Here is a 9,712-nt window from a genome sequence, read left to right as displayed (position 1 = left end):
CTTTGAAGTGTTCAGCAGAAGTGTTTTGTGTTATTTTAGACATATCATTGCTAAATTTGTGCATGAGTTTGTTTCTTCTTTTGCATTCCTACAGTCTCCACAGCCAGTAAGAGATCCTACTAAGCTGACTGTATTCCCTAGTTAATGAGTAATAATAGTCTATTAGAAATCACTATGATTGAACTTTTTTTGAGGGGAAGTAATACAGGTATTTTTATATTAGAGTTAAGATATTAGGAGAAGTGTTTGCAGAAGTGACATTACCAATCAAATGTTTATGAATTCAAAGGATTCAGAGTTTTCACCTCTCCTATGATGGTATACAAAAGCCTTTCATAAAGCAGCATCTGTTTACAAAGAAGCAGAGTTCTCCATTTACATGTCCACAGTAAAAAACAAATTACCCTAAAGAAAGGTAAAAAGACATCTTTTTCTATGTACTGCTGAATGGGATATAGCAGCATTAAACATCAGCACGGAAAATTCAGCCTAAACTTTCTGAAAAACTTTAACAGCAAAGTTAAGCAATGAAACTGATCACCACAAGGGTTGAAGGGTTTCCCTCATTCCAGTTTCAGACAGATTAATATCAGTATTGTATACTTTGTGTACAGCTTCTGTACAAAATGGCACAGCTAAATTAAGAAAGAATCATATGTTTTTAAGATTACATTAGAAAACACAACCACCCTTGGCACTGTTAAAGGACTCAGTATTAGAAGTACCATCTGACTAAAAAAGTGAGAAGCTGAGGCATACATACCTGTTCTTCCAGACTTAAGTCACACAGCTGTCAAATGTACTATGTCTACCAATTTTGCCTACATGAGTTGCCTGGTTTGTTGCTTGAGTTGTGTTACATTTGATAAACACAAAGGATTTATGCCTGAACAATATTTAGTTATTAACTAGTTAAAAGTGTTTTTCTTAAAAGTTTTGGGTTTCCAGCACATTATGAATTACCATACATACACCTCGAAATTGCAAAATAATCTGCTGAGATGCAAATGGGAGCCCCTCTTTACCTAGTGAGATAATATTCAGAAGGAGTAACTTGTGAAAGTTGCATCTTCCTTCATTTAAATGATCTGATCTGTATGCATGCATAGTCACTTGACTGATATAAATAAACTTTTACTCATACTTGCAGAGGCAACATAGTTCTGGGAGTTTCTTTACTGGCTTCTGAATCAACAGAATTCTTGACTAAGTTCCAGCAGCAGCTCTATTAGTGGTGATGTGCAAGCTGGAAAGAACACAACTTGACTTTACATCCCAGGCTGAGCTTGCAGATAGAAACACAGTTTTATTTATAAACATACTGCATCATGGATGGCAATTCCAGCAGCAGAGGAGTACAAGATACTAACAGTACCACTACTGCCCTTTGGCAAATGAAATCAGCTCTGAACTCCAGGCAGACATCCATACACAGCTGAGAGAGGCCAGTTTCATTCCTCACACTATCCAGTCTTACTCACTTTAAGGATCATAGATACTGTTCTAATTAATATGCAAACCCAAGAATTTCCAGGCAGTTTGCAATACAGTAGTTCTAGCCTGGTAGCTTGCTACTGCTGTGATCTGTAGCCTAGACTCCAATAGCAACATGGGTTGAGAATATTAAGTCCAATATCTCCCTTTATAACCACCCTGACATAGCAGGGAATACTGATTTTAAAAGATGCCTTGAGAAGGGGGAAAGGAATGCCCAAAAACTTACAACTGTATGTTATTTTTCTTTCTAAATGCTGTTACCTGCTTCCAGGAAGTTACAGTTAACAGGTACTTGTTCAGTTAAATTACTTTTAAATGGATATTCATTGCTGCTCACACACCAGCATTATCCACTTGCCACATGGCTTTACAAGTTGAACAAGAAAGTATACTCAGAGCAACACATGGAAATAGGTTCCAAATTATCTAGTGAACCAGTGCCTAGAATACCTCCTCACATCTGAAAATAACATTTGCTTCTGGCTGAGAACAGTTACTGGTTCTCTTCCAATCTGAGGCCTTAATTCAAGACAATACCTCTAGTCAAGTTAAGAGTCAATGTCTCTGCTTGCAAGGATCGAGTTAGTTGTAAACTTAACTTGCATGTTCATAGGAGGTATGAAAACAGTCTTCAAGTATGGCATCCATCCACATTACTTCTCAAATAACTGAACAAAGTGTCCCTGGCCTTCTAAGAAAAATGTGGAAATAAACACATCGAGGGCTAGACAGAAACACAGAACAGGCATTTCTTAAATAAATTAATAGCTAGACACACATTGTGCTATTACACTGGAGTTTTAAAGTAATCTGATTTATGTTTTTCATCCACAATGTAAGATTATAAGAAATAAAGTGTTTTCCATTATTAATCGTAAGATGCACGTTAAGACATTATATAGAATCATTGGCAAAAAGGTCAAGTTTTAGAAGTTCACTTTTTTCCTCTTGGGATGAAATAAATTACAGAAAATATACCTACTTCAGAATTACTAAGTAGATCCAGTAGAATAACAGTTTCCATATCAAGGGGAAAAAAATTAGAATTACACCCCCTCCCCCCCCACCCCAGACTTAAAGTTATTAGTGTGCCCAACAAAAGTTAATGACTTATTTTTAAAAATAAGTAAGAAAGAGATGTTAATGAAACATTAGAGATTGCAGGAGGGGGAAGAGCAGGGCAGGAACTTACATGAAAATACACTGGTAAGAACATAAAGTAAACCTTAATAAAGTCCCAACAGCTCTGACAATTAATGCTGTGGTTAAGAGTAAATACTGTTCAACCTGTAGCTATGTAGTCTAGCAGTGGTTCTATTAAGGTCAAAGGAAACATCCACAAAATCTAAGTTCATAGATATGTAAATAGACATAAGAGGTAGGTTACTTACAGTTTATCATTTTAAATGTATCTATGATGTATTATATAGCATATTATAAAATATATTATACATTAAATATAACATACACATGTGTAAGAAAGGGGAAATGTATATCTCTGTGTGTATGTATGCTTTATTTCACAATACAAATATTTCTTTATTTTGACATTCCTCATTTAAAAAAATGGATCTTAAAAGGTTGTGGAATAAGCTTTTAATAGCTTTAAATGTTTACTCAGAAAAATATTAAAAAGACAGTTTTCAAAAAATCAACACAGGACCCAAACTTCCAAGCTTGGGTCTCCTGTTTACATCTTAAACTTGTTTACATCTTAAACTACTCAGAAAAACCTGTTTACATCTTAAACTATTCAGAACATTTACACAGGCAGGAACACCAAAGCATTTATGAATTAAACTATAAATCATATCCAGTTTCTGCAACATCCATGACATTCAACCTTCTCTTCATGCAAATTTGGGATTTTGCTCTCCATGTTTTCAAGCACATTAGAAACAGGCTTTAAGTTTTGAGAAGACTTCTGTGTGCTACAAAAGAGATTTATACCAACTTTTTTTTTTTTAAACTAGATCAGGGGGTATTTGCAGTCACAGGCTATTGAACAGATCTTTCAGATGTCATTTGGCAGGATAGAGCTCTGCCCACAATAAGTAAGCGCATTGATCTGTTTAAACATTGTCACTTTAAGTGCTTAAACAAAAGAGGAAAGGGTTCTCTAGAAGAAAAAAGAAGGCGGACATAGAAGAAAAGTAAATCATCAGAGAAGAGACTATGGATGTTAGAGACATGAAAATTAATTGCTTTTTCTATTTAATTTATATGTATAGAAGTCAGTATATAGTTTATATTATAAATCACATTAACAAAAAGGACATTGAAAACAACCAGCCACCCCCAGGAAAAAGAGAAAGATTTGTTGACATATTCCCAAAAGCTTTCTTGATCTTCAGGCCGATTCTCAGGCTTCATTCTTCCTGAGAATTTCAGCACAAGTGTTCATTGTTATTTTTGGAACTGACTTCTACACTCAAGTACTTGGTTGTATAATATGTTTTCCTTTCCTTAAACTTTCTGTTAAAAACCTGGTTTTTAGACAGCATGCACAGATTTCAGAATGAAAAGAATTGTTTTAATTCTTATACAAAGCAAGGAGAAGATATTTTAAATAAGATGTAGTCCCTCCACTGCTTTCATAACATTTTCAAAAGTACAATTATAGTAGAAGACAACATTGATTTCTGTACCTATTCTGTAGTCTTTTCTTACCTTTGATTTTCAGTACACAAATAACATTCCACTGAATACGGAGAGCATATTTGAAGCATTTTATGAAAAATAACTGTCATTAGTAAATGTCATTATTTTATGTCAAAGTACCTGTCAAAAAAACATTATATGAAAAATAATTTTATCAAAAAGCCTAGAGGATAATAAAGATGCTAGATCTCAGTGTTCTTGGGTTAGCTACTAATACCTCTGTTAAAACATTAGGTAATTTTGATCTATGTGTTGAGCAATTTCATTTCAAAGAACATGGTATCAAAACTCAGGAGTTATCCTGGAAGAAAGCTTTGGCAAAGAATAATCAGTGTAGTCTCCATCTCAGACTTTTCTTTTTAAAACTTTTGTTCTGTTCAAATGCAAGCTTTTGTAAAACTATTTTAAAAAGAAATAGAACACAGAATGGCAAAGTTACTGAAGTTCATAGTAAGTCAGTTAGGAAAAAACTCATCTCTCTCTCTCTAGGTGTAAATCTGATTAAAATCTTAAAAACCCTAATTCTTTCTAGCAAGCCATCTATCCTAGAAATCAGTGATAGTTTCATTCTTTACATTTCAGCACTGTAATTTCATCTGATACCTCTATAATCTTGTGTATAATCTTCGCTTGTCCTATTGATAGTTGACATGCATTTTAAATCTGTAATGCTATCACACAATCCCTGAAAAAGCCTTCACTGGGAAGAGAAAGGGGCAGGGGGGAAATCCACCTTTGCCAAGTAGCTCTTTGTATATGAGGTGTTTATCATTCAAATAAACTTTATCATTGAACAATTACATGTTTATCAATCACAGCTTCCTGGAACAAGTAACATATTTTTGACATGTTGGAACATACTAAGGCCAAAGAAAAAAAGATGACGACAATAGGGAAATGCAAGGCTGTAACTAGAAAAAATACTGAACTCCACAGTATAAGCCCCAACCCTCTGTAAACAGAATGCTAGACAGTGACTCTGAAAATGAATCATTCCTTTTGTTGCCTGAAGGTGGCAATAATGATACCATACATACAAAGCATTTTATTAAGTTTTATATTTAGAACCTTTGTGAGTTTTTAAAGCATTAAAAAATTAACTTTACAGAATTGCATTTGTACTGCTAACTTTTTATGGCACTATTCATTTTCCATTAGCCCCACAGATGACAGAAGGAAAATCTCCTGCATCCTACAGCTGCATCTCTACAGTTTTCTAAGAGAAATTCTGTGAAGCAATGCAAAACTAAGACTGTACTGTTTCTGTGATTTATTTTTTTTTTAAACTACACTTTCATACCTACTAATCAAAGCTAAACGCAATACACAGAAGGCAGAAGGCTATCAGTGCAAAAACCACCAAAAAAAAAAATCCTTTGAAAACTAACCATGAACCATACCGGGGTCAGAGTAGGTTCTGCATCCACAGAAAAATAACCAGAAATACTTCCTCATACCCCACAGGAAGAAGGATACTGAAAATAAGTGCAGCTATAGACTCAGCTCCACAATATTCCCGAGTACAGAGATGTTACATTTTATGTAACCCAGGCAAACTACAACCAATAGTATAGTAAAGAGAAGTAGACCTGTACAAAGCTGAAATACTTGGCATACTAGTACTAGGTAAAAGGATCTGCAAGGTAACAGTTTTAAGTCTCCACAGAATACACGAGAGTATTTAGACCAAGTCTAGTGTCACACTATTTTTTGTGAAGTTATTTGCACCTTTCAGGTCTGCAGGGCACAAGTGAAGGTTTTAATGCTAGGTGCTGATGTTTGAAATTAAAATTCAAGTTACTTTTCTGTTAGTGTTTCTGATGCTAGGAATTCAAATAAGCATATTGTTAATAGAAATGAGAATACTAATAAAGGCTAGCAACCAATCAATTGACAAATAGGGATTAGAAAGAAGTCAGTAGTACAGTTAAGCTTGAAGTGTAAGCGTCTCAAGGTTTTGTATAACTAAATACAAAAGCATTTGCTCTCCATTTTCAAATACACAACTTACCTGCAAAACACAAACTATCACAGACACACCTTAAAGCTTTTGCTTACAAAACAATTCTTTAGATTTAAGTTACTATCTAACTCAGTAGGACATAGTTATATTTATCAGATAAATAAGGAAAATACAATCATTTGAAGAAGTGTGAACAACAAAAGAGTTACTAATCCTGGCAGCATAAAATAATACAGTTTTTAGTAGCTTTCCAAAATGTTCCTTGGTCTGTAAAAATACTACACCTTTAAGTAAAGTATTAACATAAAGCAGTAAAGACCATCTATTCTTACAGCTCTGTCTTGCTACATCTCACATTGTTTTATTAAAAGAGCTAGTTTTGTAGGAAAAGAATACCTGTAATGTTGCTCAATGTATAATTAATAGAGCCTGCTTCAGTATTCCTTAGTAGCAGGACAGAAATTCCTAACTCCTTACCATAGCAAGTTTGAGATACACAAATTCAATGGCCTCTGGAACTAACACAACATTAAACTATCTAATAAAAGAACTGATATACCTATTAACTCAAGCTTTAGCACTTTCTAAAACAAGTCTAGAAAACAAACAAACAAACAAGCACCCCAGCATTTTACTAAACCTGCTTACTATCTTTTCAAGACAGGCATACCATGTCAGGGCCTTAAGTGCATTCATAAGCTTTAATGACCCTGACCAGCCCCACCTGGTGCATCCTGCCACACCCCTGCCTACAGCCCAGGAGCACCATTTAAGCTCAGCCCAGGACCCACAGTCCTGGTCTGAGTTACACTGTAAAAGTGTTGGTCTCCAGCTCACTCACAGCTAGGTCCCTACCTAGCTATAGATACCTCTCCCTGCTGGATCTTCGCTTGAGGACTGATTTCTACCTTGTCTTGTCAGAAAGGACCTACCTGGCAATGACTAGGCTGTGTTAGACCCTGCCTCACTGGCTGGCACTTCCAGCTTCACCTCAGGACCATCTCATCACTGTGGACTTGCCTAATGTCTGCCCTGCTCAGGTACTCTGGGGGATCTCACCAGCAAAGCCCCTGCCCTGCTTGCTGTATGTGCTCAGCTCCCGAGTTCCCTCCCTGAGGGAACACTGAGCTCTTCAAACCACCAGTGTAGTATATCTTTCTTTTTCACAGCTCAGAATGGGAAAATCAACAAGTGACTATTGGAGTAATGGTTCACACTGTTAGAATGGAATTAATTTGCACTCTGAAAATTTCTAAAAGCATACCTATCCTTATTCTAAAAAAAAACACTAAGAAAAAAGTTATTTATTCTAACAATTGAAAGTAAAGAAACTTTGCTACTAAAATACCCTGCTCTGACCACCCAACTGTTCTAAATGAAGGCCTATTTATTTAAGCATACACACCTCAAACATAAATGGTAATTTGCTTGCAAAGAGTAGTGGTCAGGTAGATAGAGGCCTTTCTATTATGTTATTTAAATAGCTTAGTTAAGCTCAACTTTCATTCCTGAAAAAGGCTTATAATTATATGTGGTAATTAAGTTTTTAAATATTATTTTTCACTGTCTATATAACATATCACAAATGGAACTTCAATTTCCTACAGATTACTTTCTATTTATATCACTTTTTTTGATATTGGTAACAATCCAAATTTAAAAGTAGTAACTGCAATTTTCATAATAAAAACTTTCAATGAAATAAAAAAGACAGCAAGAGGAAACAAGTCTCTCTTCTTGAAATGTTCCTAAGCACTCAGAAAGTAAAAAAATAAAAAAAAAATAAAAAAAAAAAAAGCTCTTTTCACTAGAACAATATTTTATACATTAAATAAATTCTACATACCAGACAGTGATTTATTGTTATCGGTGTATATGGAAAAAAGGAGTCTTCCTGCTTTAAACAACATAAAAGTCAACAGTTTGCATAGTTGCCTTTTCAGTCCAAATTGCTTCAACATTAATTAAAATATCTAAAAAGCAGTTTCTTTGTGAAAAATCAGCCTATAAATCAGAAAAGTAGGCTTAGGAACTCTATTAATTAGCATCTTGCTCTGCATAATGTTGGTTTTGGGATGGTTTTAATGAAAAAAGTGCACACTTTCACTCCTATTAATTTCAATGTTACTCCACTTTGCTGCCACATGCAAAAGTTTCTCTACAAAAGGTATTTATGGCACATACCTACTCAAAGATCTATATGAGTAGGAGAAATGCTACTTACACTTCATTGGACCAGGTAACTTGGTTCAGAATAATTAGTGCATAAATAAAAATCAAAAGCTGCAATTCCAGATGTTGAATAATTAAAAATACTACTTGCTTTGGCTTCAGAGAACAGGTGACACTGCAAGTAAGCTAGTCATTACTACTATAATATATACTATTATAATAATTCACAATTAATTTTTAAAATAAAATTTAGTAATTTAATGCTTTATAGTTGTGACTATCAGTTCAGTCAAAATTCTGTATTTTGAGGATGGTTAGCTATAGGACAAAATCAAGTTTGCTTTAGGGTTTAATAGGCCATGTAAGTAATGTGTCACAGATATATTTTTTTTAATCTTCTTAGTAGAAATGTGCCAGAGGATCTTTTAGTCTTACTACCCTTTTCTTTTTCTTGGTACACCTGCAAAAATAACTAAGATTGGTCCTACGTTACTATGCATGCTGTGTTTTATCCAAATACATCAGGGCATCTGCCATCATAATTGGAAAAAAAAAAATTTAGGAAACCAATTTTGTAATTTCTTCTTTATGCATGCACCTCCATGTGGCTGAATGCCTCACGCAAACCAAGTTCCAGGATCAGGGCCTAGATTCAGGATTCAGCATTATATCAGATTGAGTATTTGTAATTAGAAACATTTAGATAATTTGAAAATAGCTGCACAAGCTGTGGCTAAAAAACTGTAAATATGTATTAACAATATTACATCACCTAAACTAGTCAGATGATATGTATTTGGATTTACACATTATTTGTTTTTCCACGAAGACAGGGAAAAATCCACACATTTTAATGCATTTGTTTGGAAATCTTTAGCGATTTTAAAATGACACGAGGAAAGGCATAGCTTGACGGAGTTGTGGTCTCAAGACCAGAGAGTAACCAGTTGCAAAAGTATTCAATTTATCAGTGTGTGCGTGTACAAATACACAGCATTATCTCTTGGTATTCTCTCTATATATATTTCCATAAGTAAGCATGTGATATATACGTATAAATTAGCGGGACTAATACCTGTCTGCAAGTCCCCAGTAAGCCCTCACTCTGTCCTGAGGAGACTGCTCACGTTTCAAAAGGCCACCGCACGGAAGACCGCTGTGAGCAGCCGCACGGGAGGTCACACAGCGCAACACGTAGTGCTGCATCCCGGGGCGGGGACAGGGCTGGCGGCTCCAGCCGGCCGCCCAGCTCCCGGCCCCGGTGCCGCGGGCCGCCGGTGCCTCGCCGCTCGCTGAGGGGCGCCCGCGAGGCCGCCGTTGCCGCAGCAACAGGGCCGCGCGCGCCCGGCCTCGAAGCCCTCCCTCCTCCTCACGCACGGGCGCGAGGCGGCCCTCCAGGCTCGTACGTCGCTGCGACTG

The 9,712-nt window shown here is 35.9% G+C and overlaps 1 long non-coding RNA gene across 1 annotated transcript; it reads right to left on the bottom strand.

The window, feature by feature from the left end:
- Positions 1-3,316: 3,316 nt before the first annotated feature.
- On the bottom strand, positions 3,317-9,639 carry LOC142409683 (uncharacterized). The gene is made up of 3 exons (XR_012775738.1): positions 9,369-9,639; positions 7,968-8,018; positions 3,317-3,428 (listed from the first exon to the last, which is right to left on the bottom strand). It is a non-coding gene; the product is annotated as an uncharacterized LOC142409683 (long non-coding RNA).
- Between the last annotated feature and the right edge of the window lie 73 nt (positions 9,640-9,712).

This window comes from Mycteria americana, chromosome 5 (assembly GCF_035582795.1).
Source record: "Mycteria americana isolate JAX WOST 10 ecotype Jacksonville Zoo and Gardens chromosome 5, USCA_MyAme_1.0, whole genome shotgun sequence".
Taxonomy (NCBI): domain Eukaryota; kingdom Metazoa; phylum Chordata; class Aves; order Ciconiiformes; family Ciconiidae; genus Mycteria; species Mycteria americana.
Note: the sequence above shows the minus strand (reverse complement) of the source record. Positions and strands in the feature narration are given on the sequence as shown.